Source organism: Antechinus flavipes, chromosome 6, assembly GCF_016432865.1.
Source record: "Antechinus flavipes isolate AdamAnt ecotype Samford, QLD, Australia chromosome 6, AdamAnt_v2, whole genome shotgun sequence".
In the NCBI taxonomy this organism is placed as follows: domain Eukaryota; kingdom Metazoa; phylum Chordata; class Mammalia; order Dasyuromorphia; family Dasyuridae; genus Antechinus; species Antechinus flavipes.
Genome location: NC_067403.1, coordinates 254,771,107 through 254,783,835, shown reverse-complemented (window position 1 = coordinate 254,783,835; position 12,729 = coordinate 254,771,107). Strand labels below are relative to the sequence as shown.

The following is a 12,729-nucleotide window of genomic DNA, read 5'->3' as shown; positions in this document are numbered from 1 at the left end:
AGGGGCTCGGACTGGATCTGAACTCACCCCACACTCTGTGCGCTCACTCGGACCCGGCTCTAGCTCCCCCCCAACCAGCGCAGGAGAGGGATAGGACAGCCGCCTCCTTCCTCCTCCTCATCATCATCATTAACCTTCTCTTCCTCTCCTTTTCCTCTCCCCCTCCCCCTCCCCCTCCTCCTACTCCTCCCGGCTGTTTTAAAGCCCTCTGAGATTCCCTAGGACAGCCCTGTGCATTAAGGGGCTACCGTCATTCCCATTTCCTAGACAAGGAAACTGAGGCTGGGAGTCTGATTGCTCTGGGGCGCCCCCCAGCGAGCAAGAGGGAGCGTTTGAACTCAGGCCTCCCTAGCCCAGGGCAGCGCGGCCCAGGACAGTTCTCCAAGGGGGGGGGGCAGGTTCTCCTGGGGATCAGCCCCGGGGGGAGCTCGGAGAAAGTCCGGCCCCCTAAGTACGCAGACACCGGGGGGCGGAGTCGGAGCCCGCCAGGTTAAGGTCCCGAAGGCCCAAGTGGGCGCGCTGCCCCACGGCCACAGCCTGGCCTTGCAGCGCCTGCTCTGCTCCCCTCAGGCTCCGTCCTTCTCCGGCCCCCCCACAACCTCCCCGCCCCCCAGACCTAAAACAGCCGGCTCGTGCTCCACCCGGGTCCCCTCTCCCTTCCCGTGACGGATCCTGGAGCCGGGGTCGGGCCCCAGATGGTGAGTGTTCCCTGGTACGACCCCCCCCTCCTGCCGCGGGGGTCAGTGCCTGGGCCCCCCCCTGCCGGGCTCGGTCTGGGTCCCTCTGTCGGGCCCCCGAGGGCCGGGGCGTGGAAGGGCAGAGCCGGCAGGAGCGGGGTCCTCGGGCCCATCCCCCCAGGAGAGCCGGGCGGGGCAGTGGGTAGCGCCCGGGCCTCCGTCCTGGACGCTCGGCTGAGTAATCCTTTCATCTCCCGAGCTTAGTCCCCGGAAAAGGGATAATAATAGGCTTTCGGTGACACGAGGTAATGAGATCATGCGTGTCAGCCGTCAGGGCCGCGCAGATGGCGGCTGCTTCCCGTGGGGGCGGCGGGCGCGGGGGAGGCCGGGGGAGGCTCGGCCTCCGGGTTTCAAGCTTCGGCCCGGGCTCGGCAGGGAGAAGAGGGCGCTCGCGCCGCCGGGGAGAAGCTTCCGGGCCCGGCTCCCCTCAGGGAGCTCGCCAGGGCCCTCGGACCCTCGGGCCGTGACAGCGGGAGGAAGGGGCGGCCCGGCTCCGTGTGGGGCAAATGTCCCGGCCGTGAAGGAAGATCTTAGGGTCTCAGTGGCGCCGACTGGCGGGGATTTCGGGGAGTGAGGCCCTGGCTGGAGAAGGGCGGTCCGGCCCGGGGCTGGGTGGTCCGGCCTGGCTCTGGCTCCCCCACGGCCAAACACCAGGGGCAGGATACAAACGCAGGCCTCCCAGCCTCTCTTCCCTCCTCCCCCCGGAGCACCCGCCCCTGCTGGGACCCTCAGCCTCCTCTGCTCCTGGGACTCCCAAAGACAGAAAGTCTCTCCTGACCTCGGCCTCCGCGGAGCCTCCGAAGGCAGGCGGGCCTGGGGGGGTCTCTGAGCCCTTTCTCCCGTGCCCCCCGAGGGTCCGGTTGGAAGCGCCCCCGGTCGGGGCAGGGAGGCCGGTGCAGAGGGCGGAGGAGGGGAGCTCCCTGAGCAGGACCAGCCTTGGGTTTGATTTGGGGGGTGGGGCAGTCGGGGTCACACGCTAGTGAGCGACAGGTGTGTGAGGCTGGACTTGAACTCGTGTCCTCTTGACTGCGGAACCAGCCTGAGCTCCCAGCCCCCGGCGCCGTGAGGAGACAGACACGAGGGTTCAGGGAGACGTGGGGTGAAGGAGGGTGGGACCCAGGGACGAAGTGACCTCGGGGTGATCCTCGAGCCCATCCTAGTCTGCGGGCAGGTGGGACCTCAAAGGCCACGTCCGTGTCCCCCATTTTACAGATGAGGAAATTCAGGCACCAGAGGAGATTCGAACTCAGGCCCAGCCCGTTCCCTTCCCTTTGGCAGCAAGGGAGAGCTGTGCCTAGAATGCCCTGATTACTAATCAGTCAGCCCCGAGTTCAAGTTGGCCTGTTTAGACTCTTTCTCGCCTGGGACCCTGGCAAGGCACTGTGATGGGCATAGGGCCTGGCAAACAGATGGCGTCTAATAAATGCCCATTCTCTCCTTCCGTGAAACACACTTTCTCGCTCTTGGCAGAGGTGGGGGCAGGGGCCGTGGTCTGTAATGCCGTACACCCGACTGGGTGCCAGGGGATGTGACGGGGAGGGACCCACGGAGGGCTGGGTTACAGGGGCACGCAGTTATGGCTGGGAGGGGCTCGGACGGATTCCTTCATCCCACGGATGGTGACGAGGGCCGGGAGTGCCGAGGGCCAGGCCCGGGCCGGGCACCTTGTAAGTTTTACTTCCCTGGGAGGGAACCACCTGGGAGCTGGGCACTCCTATTAGCCCCATTTTACAGGTGGGGAAACTGAGGCTGGGAAGTTTGGGGACACGCTGCTGGGAAGGACATAAAGTGAGAACTCGGTCCTTCCTGACTCCCAGCTCCGCTGCCCCATGCTGCCTTTCACTGGAATAGGACCCCCCCAGGGGTCAGGCCTTTTATAGATGTTGCAGTGGGCACAGCCTTCAGCCCCGGCTGCCCTGAGCCAGCGGGGTGGGTATCTGCTCCCTGCGCCCGCTCCCTGCGCTTGGTGCCCACTCCCTGCACCCGCTCCCTGTGCTTGTGCCCGCTCCCTGTGCCCACTCCTCATGCTCTGTGCCCACTCCCTGCACCCGCTCCCTGTGCTTGGTGCCCGCTCCCTGCGCCCACTCCTCATGCTCAGTGCCCACTCCCTGCACCCGCTCCCTGTGCTTGGTGCCTGCTCCCTGCACTCGGTGCCCACTCCCTGTGCCCATTCCTCATGCTCAGTGCCCACTCCTTGTGCCCGCTCCCTGCACTCGGTGCCCGCTCCAGAGATGTTAATTAGCCCCGGTGCAGGCTGGGAGGGGAGGGGTTCACACTGCCCTTCCCCCTCCCCTTCTCACCTCCCGGGGTGTGCAGCAGGGGCGGAGGGAAGGCTGGCAGCTCAGCTCCACGCCGGGAGTGCTCAGACTCAGAGCGCCCCCGTCCCTGGCGGGGGGAGGGGCTGAGGCTGGCACCCAGGTCACGCTGCCTTGGAGCACCAAAGGGCCCTTGTGCTCGGGCCCCCGGGACAGAGATGTGCTGGTGGGCCCCAGAGAGGGCTGGAGCCAGGCCCTTATCCCTCCCGTCCTCATCTGAATGGTTTCTAAGGCCCTTGTGGTTCTCCACCAGTGACCGAAAGCCTTTTGTACAAGACTGTGTACACAGTAGGTGCTCAATGTGTGCTCACAGGCCCCATAGCTGCTTCTGTCCCTGTGCAGCACCCAGCCCGGGTGGCCGGGGAGCAAACATGCACCGCCCCCTTCCCCTCGGGCCTGGGGTCCGATCTTCGTCCTGGGCGCACGCAGAGCCAGGGCCGGCCTTCACACTTAGCTGATAATGCAGCGAGTATTTGGCACCTACTGTATGCCACGCACTGAGGAGACACGGAATGGGAGTCCTGGGCCTGTGGGGCCTGAGCGCCAGTCTGGCCCAAGACACTGTCGGGCTTCATCTGACTCAGTTTCCTCATCAGTAAAATGGGGACAAAGAGAAAACCTTCCGTGCTTTGCCACAAGCCTCAGAGGAGATAGTCCTTGTACTTAGCACACAGTAGGTGCTGTCGAGCCTCTGCACGGATGGCATCGGGGACCTGGGCGAGCCCCCCCGTGTCCTGGTGCCCCTGCCCGCCTCCCGATGCCCGGCGCTCTCCGAGGCCGTTGGCGTCCCCCCTTTTGTCCCATCTCCCAGGAGACGCGGTAACAAGCAGGGCTCCGAAGCTCCTGCCAGCGCCAGGATCCGTCTCTGTGCCCCCGGGGCTCCCCCTTCCTGCTTATGCCCGAGGAAGAGCGTGATTGGGAGCAGGTGCCCCCGTGCCAGGCGGCCCTTCCCGTCCGGACCCCCGCCTCCCAGGCCGACTCGGCTTAAGCCCCAAGACCCCCGACGGGGGCTACTTTAGGGGTTTCCCGGCTCAGAGACGCTGCTGAACAGCCCCATGGGCGGCCCTCTCGGCCCCCAGGCCCCCGATAGCCAGCTGAGCCCCGCCCGGGCTCTGAGCAGCCAGGAGGCCTCCGGGGCTTGCCCGCGGCTTGGGGACCCAGGCCACCCACCCTGCACCTCGGCCCCGTTGGGCGTGAGGACCCCGGCCCACCCAGAGCCCCCCGCGTCCCCTCAGCCGGCGAGAGCGCCTCGGACGCCCCCTTGTGTCGGGATCATCGTCGCCCCCCGGCCCAGGGCCCCGCCGCCGGGGCTGGACGGAGCTCTGATCCGGACCCGTCTCCTTCCCGAGGTGCCCGTCACGGACACTGACGCCTCTGAGAATGGAAACTGCGAATCCCCCCGGGGCCCGCGGCGGGTGCGCCTGCCACAGACAAGGAGAATGACAGATGGAAGACAAAGGGGGTGACCGGGGAAACTCGAGCGCTGGTCACGGGAGCGTGAGGGGATCGCCGGGCACAGGCGGGCATGGTGGGCACAGGTGGGCATGGGGTGGGCAGCGCCACCGGCCTGGCACATGGGACCCCTCCACGGTCACCTCTGACATCATTGTCTGGCCTCGCCATCGGGCGGAGCACACAGGGGTTTGATAAAGCTGCGCGGAACCGGGACCTGTCTGAGCGGCTCCCACCGGGAGAGGGCGGCGACCTCGGGGGCACGGGGGCAGGGCGCCCGCTCCTCCCCCTTCCCCTATCTGTCGCTGGGCTTTCTGGCTGAGGACAGTGAGACCCTGACGCTCCCCGAGCTGCCCGGCCCTGGAGGGCGCCGGGGACTCACGTGGCCACACCCGCCCACGCCACCTGTGGCACCTCCCGGCCTCCCCGAGCTTCACTGCTGCGAGTGGGACTCGGGCGGGCTTCTGGCCCCCCGGCCTGGGGCAGGGACCCTGAGAGCTGGGCGCCCCCACCGTCACCCGGCTGCCCTCCGCCTTTGGGGGTCTCTGTCCCAGGCCGAGGCCTCGGGCCCCCGCTGGGGGCTCCCCCCAAGCCTGCACTTGGGCCTCTCGCTCCGGCTGCCAGGGGGGGGCCGCGCCCTGAAGGGCTCCCGGGGGATCAAGTGCGATCCTGCATCTGCCTGCTTGTCCGTCTGTCCCTCCTGCATCTGCCTGCTTGTCCGTCTGTCCCTCCTGCATCTGCCTGCTTGTCCGTCTGTCCCTCCTGCATCTGCCTGCTTGTCCGTCTGTCCCTCCATCTCTCCGGGCCTGCATTTACCCTCCTCTCTCCACCTGCTCAGTGTTTGGCCCGACTGGCCCAGCGGGGACTGGGGAAAAGGCCCGTCTCTGCCTTGGCTGCTCCCCGGCCGTAATCGCAGAGCGGGTTTGCTTCAGTCAGACCGAGGCTGTCAGACCTTAGCCCAGGAAGCCCAGGCCTCCCCCCGCGTCCGGCCGTCTCCGGCCTGTGTCCGGGCGCTGGGCCCGGGGGCTCTGCAGGGGAAAGTGAGGCGGTGACGTCGCCAGCCCCCTCCCTCAAATCCAATTCACCTGCAGGGCAGCGTCCCCTCCCTGGTGCCGGGCTCCTCTTGGAGAAAGGAGGGCAAATAACAGCAAAAACCACCCATTTATCCTTCTCTCTCTCTCTCTGTCTCTCTCTCTCTCTCTCTGTCTCTGTCTCTGTATCTCTGTGTCTCTCTGTCTCTCTCTCTTTGTGTCTCTCTGTGTCTGTCTCTCTCTCTCTGTATCTCTGTGTCTCTCTATCTCTCTCTCTTTGTGTCTCTCTGTGTCTCTGTCTCTCTCCCCCCCTTACTTGTATGTCCCATAGACATCTCAAACCCATCACCTCCTCCTCTTCCCCACCACGAATGCCCCGCTTCTGACGAAGGCCCCGCCCCCTCGGGTTTCCTCCCCTCCCCCCTCCAGCCCCGCCGGATCTTGGCTCTTTGCCTCTCTGCCCCTCCCTCACCCATCGGCCATTTTGGTCAGACCACCTTCCCCTCCCCCGCAGCGTGGGCCTCCCCACCCCCGATCTCTCCCCATCCCAGTCTGCCCTCCTCGGCGCTGCCAGGCTGGGACCTTTCCTGGTCCCAGAGCTGACCCTTAGTGGGTCCCTTTGGGGTTTGAACCCCTGCCCTCCGACACCAGCTTCTTTCCTGCTCCATGTGCCCGCCCTCCCTCAGGGTCGAACTAGCAGCCCTTCCCTGCCCCCCATCTCCGGGCCTTTGCCCTGGCGCTGCCCGGCCCATGCCCGGAAGGCCCTCCCTCGGTCCCTTTGCCAGGCAGACTCCATCTTCCTGCCCTCCCCAAATGTTGGCGGGCGCTTCGGGCTCCGCAGTTCCGGGAAGTCCTGTTCCTTTGTGTTTACCCTCTCCTGGCACCCGGGCCGTCACCCTGCTGCCCAGAGTGCCTGGCAGTGCCAGTGCTGAATAACCGTGTCCTGGCATCAGTGTGCCCGCTCTTGCCCCTTCTCCTGCCCCTTCTGGGCACAGCCGGCTCTGCCCGGCCCGTCCGCTCCCCCAGCCCGCCGCCTCCTCCCCCAGGCCCGGGCCCCCCCCTCCCCGGAGCAGCCCCCTCTCTGCCCCTTTCCTCCTCCTCCTTTGTGGCGCCCAGTGGTTTGACTCCCGCCCCAGCGCCGCGCCTTTGCTCAGCCTTGCCCAGAATGCTAATTCTTCCAAGATGAAACCGGCCGTGTTTAAGCCTTCGGAATGAAAAGGCGCGGGAGGGGGAGGGCGGGCAGAGGGGCTGCTGGGAGCCTCTGCGGGAGGCTGGCGGCCGGAGCCATTCCCGGGCACCCCGAGGGTGGTCCTCCAGCGGGCAGCCCCCCCCCCGTGGCCCCGGGGGCCGTAGCCAGAACAGAACTGCTCCCTCCTGCCTGGCGCAGAGCGAGTTAGATGGGGGGTCTCTGCGGGTAACCGGGGGCCTGGGCAGGGCGTCGGTCTGCCTCTTGCTTGTGGCGTGCCCTGCATCGTGCCCGCTTTGCCCTGGCTGGCTTGGGTTTGGGGTGCAGCCTCCGGTCAGATCCCCCTTCCTGTAGGGGTTGGTCCGAAGGCAGCACCTGGAGAGGAGCTGAGGGCCTCCATCCTGGTCTGGGCTCTGGGCAAGGGGCCGGGCTGCTCCCTGCCCCCCGAGGGCCTCCAGAGCCCCTTCATTTCCTGGGCACAGTTGGGGGCTCCCCGGGCACTCTGGCCTGCGGATGGAGTTCCGAGCTCCGGGCCTGCCCAGAGCAGAATGGCCGCTGTCTAGGCTCGGGCCGGGGTCTGCATCCTCGAGTGCCCCGTGTGGTCCCGGGCCGGTCCCCGGTTGGTGATTCCGCTACATCTCGCGGCCGGTGCGGGACGAGCCCCGGGGCTTCTCCTTCTGTGGGTGACCCTGGCCCGGTCCCATGCCCGCTGACCACGGCCCCTCCCGCCCAGGCGGCCGCTAAGGGCCCATCTTCTTTCCCTCCCCCGCCCCCTCTCCGCCTTCCCGCATCATAAATTACCATCGATCGGCCGGGGCAGCTGCAGATCAGTCGGGGAAATGGAGCCCTGGGCCTCGTGATCGCTCCTGCTGCCACACGCTCGCCGCAGGAAACGCTCCGAGACCAGGGCCGCCTGCGGGCCCCCTCCCAGATCCACTTCTGCCAGGGAACACTCCCGGCCTCCCCGGCCCTCCTCGCTCCCTCCCTGGCCTCCCCGGCCCTCCTCGCTCCCTCCCCGGCCCTCCTCGCTCCCTCCCTGGTCCTCCTCACTCCCCCGGCCCATCGGCCTGGGGGAGAGGAAGCTGGGGTGAGGGCCGCTGGGGCTCCCCCCAGGAGCTTAGATCTGGCTCAGACTCCTTCTTAGGGGGCTTTCCCCGAGCAGCGACCCTCACCCTCCGGGTCCTTGGGGCTCCCTCCAGCAGCAGATGGCACCCGGCCTCCCTGACCCTCACCAGTGTCCTCGCCATGTCTTCGTCTCCCCTTCCATCCCGCTACGTGCCCGCCGGCCCCCTCGCCCGGGCTTCCATCTCCTTGATGGCACCTTCTCGCGCCCGGTTGTCCTTTGGCAGCAGGCCCGGCCTCCTCATGGCCACCGTGATCCCGCCATTTGCCCCGCGGGGCTCGCCCATGATGGCGGTGACGTCCAGCGTGTCTGCGGCTCTGCTCACGGTCGCCCCGGGCCCTCGGCTCTGCCGTCCTGTAGCCGAGGCAGGTGGGCCGGGCCTTGGGAAGCCCTCGGCGTGCTCGCCTTCGAAATTGCCTTGTGTTTATTTCCTGTGTTTCTGTCTCCAGATCATTCCTTTCTTGTCCTTTTGCCCCCGGGACCTCGGGCAGCGCTTAGAACCCAGAGGGCGCTTCATACATGCTGTTGAATGGTGTCAGTTTCCCCATCTGTACAATGGGCAGGGAGGAGTCTGATGAAGGAAAGATTCCTGAGCCAAGAAGGACTCTAGCTTCCAGGGGAAGGGACTTTCCGGGCTGGACCTTCGAGTTCTGCTGGCCCCGTCCGGGCCCCTCCACTAGTGAGCAGCCAGAGCTTGCCTCCGGCAGGGAGGGGGACCCTTGTCTTTCCTTTGGATTGTCCAGGTCCGAGCAGGTGATTGTTATTTTAGTGGTGGGAGACTGGGCTTCCGGCCGATGTGTCCGTGCCCCTGGGACTCCAGGCCCGTCGCACGCCCTGAGAGAACTCTCTCCTCCTTTCCCTTGGGGGGAGCGGGGGGGGGGGCACAAGATGAACCGGGAACGGCATGTTAAGTGTGGGGACGCAGCGAACACGCCGGCAAAAGCTCTCAGTCCCTTGCCGAGGTTGGGCAGGAGCCGAATGTCTGCAGAGATCCCTCTTGCTTCTAAATCTGTGATCTTTTCTGGGCGCTTAATAAATGTTTGTGGCTTAATTGGTCTCTATAGGATAACTTCAGGAGGAAAAGGATAATAGAGAGAGGGGGCGGGGTTTCCACTAAAATAGAAATCTGTGATGTGCAGGGAGAGCGTGGGGAGGGGCAAGGGGACACTCCCAGCTCCCCCTTCTCTCCGGCCCAGGACTTCTGGCCACAGATACCGGCGCGTCCCCTTCCCCAACACCTGCTTTGTTCTGGGGACATGTCCCCAAATGTGTCTCAGGAGGCGTCTGGGGAGGAGCGTGCTCCGAAGCGTCACCTCATCCCTGCCCCTGCGCAAACTGAGCCCCCAGCTGGCGGGCGCTGAGAAAGGCTGCCAGTCTCTACCACCCCCCTGCTGCCATCTCCCCCTGCCGCCTCCCCCGCCTCCCCTCCCGGTCCCCAGGCCCCCCGCCTGCAGGCCCGAGCGGGGTGACGCACAGGCTGTGTTCATCTCCTGGTTACCGCCCCCGGGGACCGCCGGCCTCCCTCCCCGGGCGGATGATGGGCGGCAGCAGGCGGAGTGAGGCTTCGGTCCCCGGGGCAGCCCAACTTTATTCTCCCCACGGGGAGAGCTTTTGGATAAACGGCCCCCCCGGGGCCTCCCAGGCGAGGCAGCCGAGACAGAGAGGGAGGGAGGCCGGGGAGAGATGGGAGTGGGGGAGCGCTGGGGAGAGAGGCAGGAGAAGCCGGGTCCCCAGGGGCTGGGGGGGGCAGGCTGGCCGCCGATCCCTCTTCTCTCCGGAAGCTGAGCTTGTTCTCCAGCCCCTCGGCCCCGTTTGTTGGGCCTTCCCTTCCCCAGCCCCACTACAGGGAGAGCCGGGGAAGGTCTGCGCCCCCCGTAAGCCATTGGTGTCTCTCACCCCCCCCCCCCAGCAGGCAGGAGGTGCCTCCCTCAGTTACAGCAGGAAATCCGAACAACGCCCTGAGCTGCCACAGCCCCTGCTGACAGGTAGCCGATGCTTCGGTCCCACAAGCTCCTACTGTGTGCTGGCCCTGTGCTAGGCACTGGGGACACAAGAGACAAGGGCCCAGCTCATCTCTGTCTTCTCTCTCATGTCCTGTCCGTGGTCCTGACCCTGGGAGTTCTCTCCCCGAGCAGTGACTGTCTCTTCAGTCTGGATGTGCAGGCAGTGGGTGCAGACACAAGAGACAAGGGCCTAGATCCTCGCTTTCTCCTCTCCCTTGGGCCCTGTCCGTGGTCCTGACCCGGGAGTTCTCTCCCCGAGCAGTGACTTTGCCTCCTGGGACCGGGTCCGTCCCCCAGGCTCCTACTGTGTGCGGGCGCTGCTGCCCTGTGAAGCGTGGGGGCTGGGGCCTATCTGGGGCTCACGTGGCGCGGGTCAGTGCGGCCCTCGGTCCGACCCCCGGACTTGTTGGCGCAGAGCGGGCGACGCGGGCGCAGGGGGGAGCACCCGTTGCCCCCTGGGGCCTGTTCTTGCCGCTTCGGAGCGGAGGCAGCACGGGGGCCGGGCCCGAGGCCGGACCGGTTTCTGCTCCTTACTGGCCGCAGGCGCTTGGCCGGGCCCGCTAGCTTTCCCTCCTGCAGAAGTGGGGAGGGGGCCGCAGTGGGTGCCCATGGCAGGGTAGGGAGCAGGCCCAGAGCCTCTGGCCCCCGGCTGCGCTTTGTTTGCAGCATGGCGCTTCTCCCACAGGCCTGTTTCCATGGTGATGGAAAGGTGCTCTGGGAGGCCCGGTTCTTCCTGGATCCTCGGCCATCGCCGGCCTGCGCACTCGGGAGGATGGAGGGCGTCACCCCCTTTTCTCCCCACGAGCGTTCCCCAGGCCTCTCGCCCCCGTAGCCGCCCCTGTAGCCGCCCCCATAGCCGCCCCTCTCCAGTTCGTCCTCCCTGCAGCCCCTGAAATCACACCCAAGGCCCAGCTCTGCCTGAGGCTCTCAGCGCCTCCCGCCGCCCTCCCCCCTCATGGCTGCCCTGCGGACGTTGCTGCTGTCCATGAGGCTCCCAAGTGGCCCTCGGGGCTCAGCTCGGCGGCCACCTCTCCCCGGACCTCCCTCCCCCTCGAGGTGCTCTGGCTCCCTCCTTCCTCGGGCCGCTGTATTTGTTCGGTCTCTGGGGCGAGGCCCTTTGGAGCAGGCCCGTGTTGAGCCTCAGGCCCTGGTTCCCACTGCAGGTTTTCCCACCGCCCCACGAGGCCCCCCCCCCAGGGGCCCTGCTGCTCCTAGGTATCGGGGCAGGCTCGGAGGGGGGAGAAGTGCGACGCTGATTTGTGCAGGGGGGGGGGCGCCGTCCAGAGGCCGGAGCTTCGGGGGACGGGACGGGAGGCGTGGGGGGGGCGGGTTTGGGCAGAGGGGCGGGTCTGCGGGAGCCACAGATCCGGGCGCCCGGGCTCCTCATCATTCATTTTAATGCCTCGTGGGCCGAGCGTCTCCCCGGTAAAATATCGCAGCGCCGGCTCCCGCGGACCGTAATTGCTTTCTGCCAGGGAGGGAAAACAAACGTTTTGGTGGCTCCGACGCGTTAGCGTCTGCAGAGACCCTGCCCGCCGGGGGAGGGGAGGAGGAGGGCTTCGGTTTTAAAATATAGCTGGGCGGGCGGGAAGGGGAGGGGTACTGAGGGGGCAAGAGAGGGAGGAGAGGGACAGAGAGAGAGAGAGAGAGACAGAGACACAGAGAGAGACAGAGAGAGAGAGAGAGAGAGAGAGAGAGAGAGAGAGACAGAGAGAGAGACAGAGAGAGAGAGAGAGAGAGAGAGAGAGGAGAGAGAGAGAGAGAGAGACAGAGAGAGAGACAGAGAGAGAGAGAGGAGAGAGAGAGAGAGAGAGAGAGAGAGAGAGAGAGAGAGAGAGACACACAGAGAGAGACAGAGACACAGAGAGAGACAGAGAAAGACAGACACAGGGGAGAGAAAAAAAGAGAGACACATGGAGAGACAGGGGAGAGAGGGAAAGAGACAGAGACAGAGAGGTTACGGCCTGGCTCCAGAGCAAAGGGGGTCCGTAGAGTCTCAAGCACAGAGGCTGCTTTGCTTGTCCCTCCCCCGCCCCCCCGCCACTGCTGTGGAGTCTGACCTGAAGAGAGAATCTGGGGGGGGGGTCCCAGCCAGGGCAAGGCCGCACTGCTGGGTCTGGAGCTGGGACTTCCCTGGGCCCCTCCCCTCTGCTCCCCTCTTCTGTGTGTCTGTTAATGGCTCCCCCCCACACACACACAGTCTAGAGCCTCGGCCGCTGGGGCGGAAGCTCCCGAAGGCAGGATCATGGACCACCCTGAGGTCGCTTTGGGGTCCGGGACTGTGACCCCTGGGGCAGCGGCGTCTGTCAACATGAAGGTGCTTTGTGACGGCGGAGAGAGGAGAGCCCAGCGATGCCGAATAACAATAATGATAATAAACAAGGGCGACCTGTCCTGGTTTGGACAAGAGATGAGCCAATTGACCGCTCTCCTTTCTTTGGAGAGGTGGGGGGCTACAGGTGCTGAACGTGGCGTACGCTGTGGTGCCCGTGCCCCTGGCAGGGGGTCGGGCTGCTCTGGGCACATCCCTCGGGACCGTGCCAGGCCTTGGTTTCCCGCCTTGGCCCGCGCCCTTTAAGAGCCGCCTCAACGGGAGCCCAGGCCCTTCTCCGCAGGCTGGCAAAGTGCAGACCTTGGCCTGGTCATTAATAAACTGCCTTATTTGGAGCCTCCCAGCACCCCAGAGAGGCGGGCATCTCACTTAGGGAAACTGAGGTGCAGGGACTTGGCCGGGGCCTCTGCTGGGTCCTGTCAGAGCAAGGGTCTTACTGACCCCCCAGTGTGGTGCTCTGCCTCCCCAACGCGGGCCCAGCCCCCCCAGTCCCCCCGCCGCCAGGTCCCAGGCCCCTGAGACCCGGGTCACGTGCAGGTTCCTGGCACCG

The 12,729-nt window shown here is 66.1% G+C and overlaps 1 protein-coding gene across 2 annotated transcripts in view; it reads left to right on the top strand.

Moving 5' to 3' along the window:
* The window catches only part of MACROD1 (mono-ADP ribosylhydrolase 1), a 142,681-nt gene that overhangs the window by 54,725 nt on the left and 75,227 nt on the right, over positions 1-12,729 (top strand). The window lies entirely within an intron of this gene.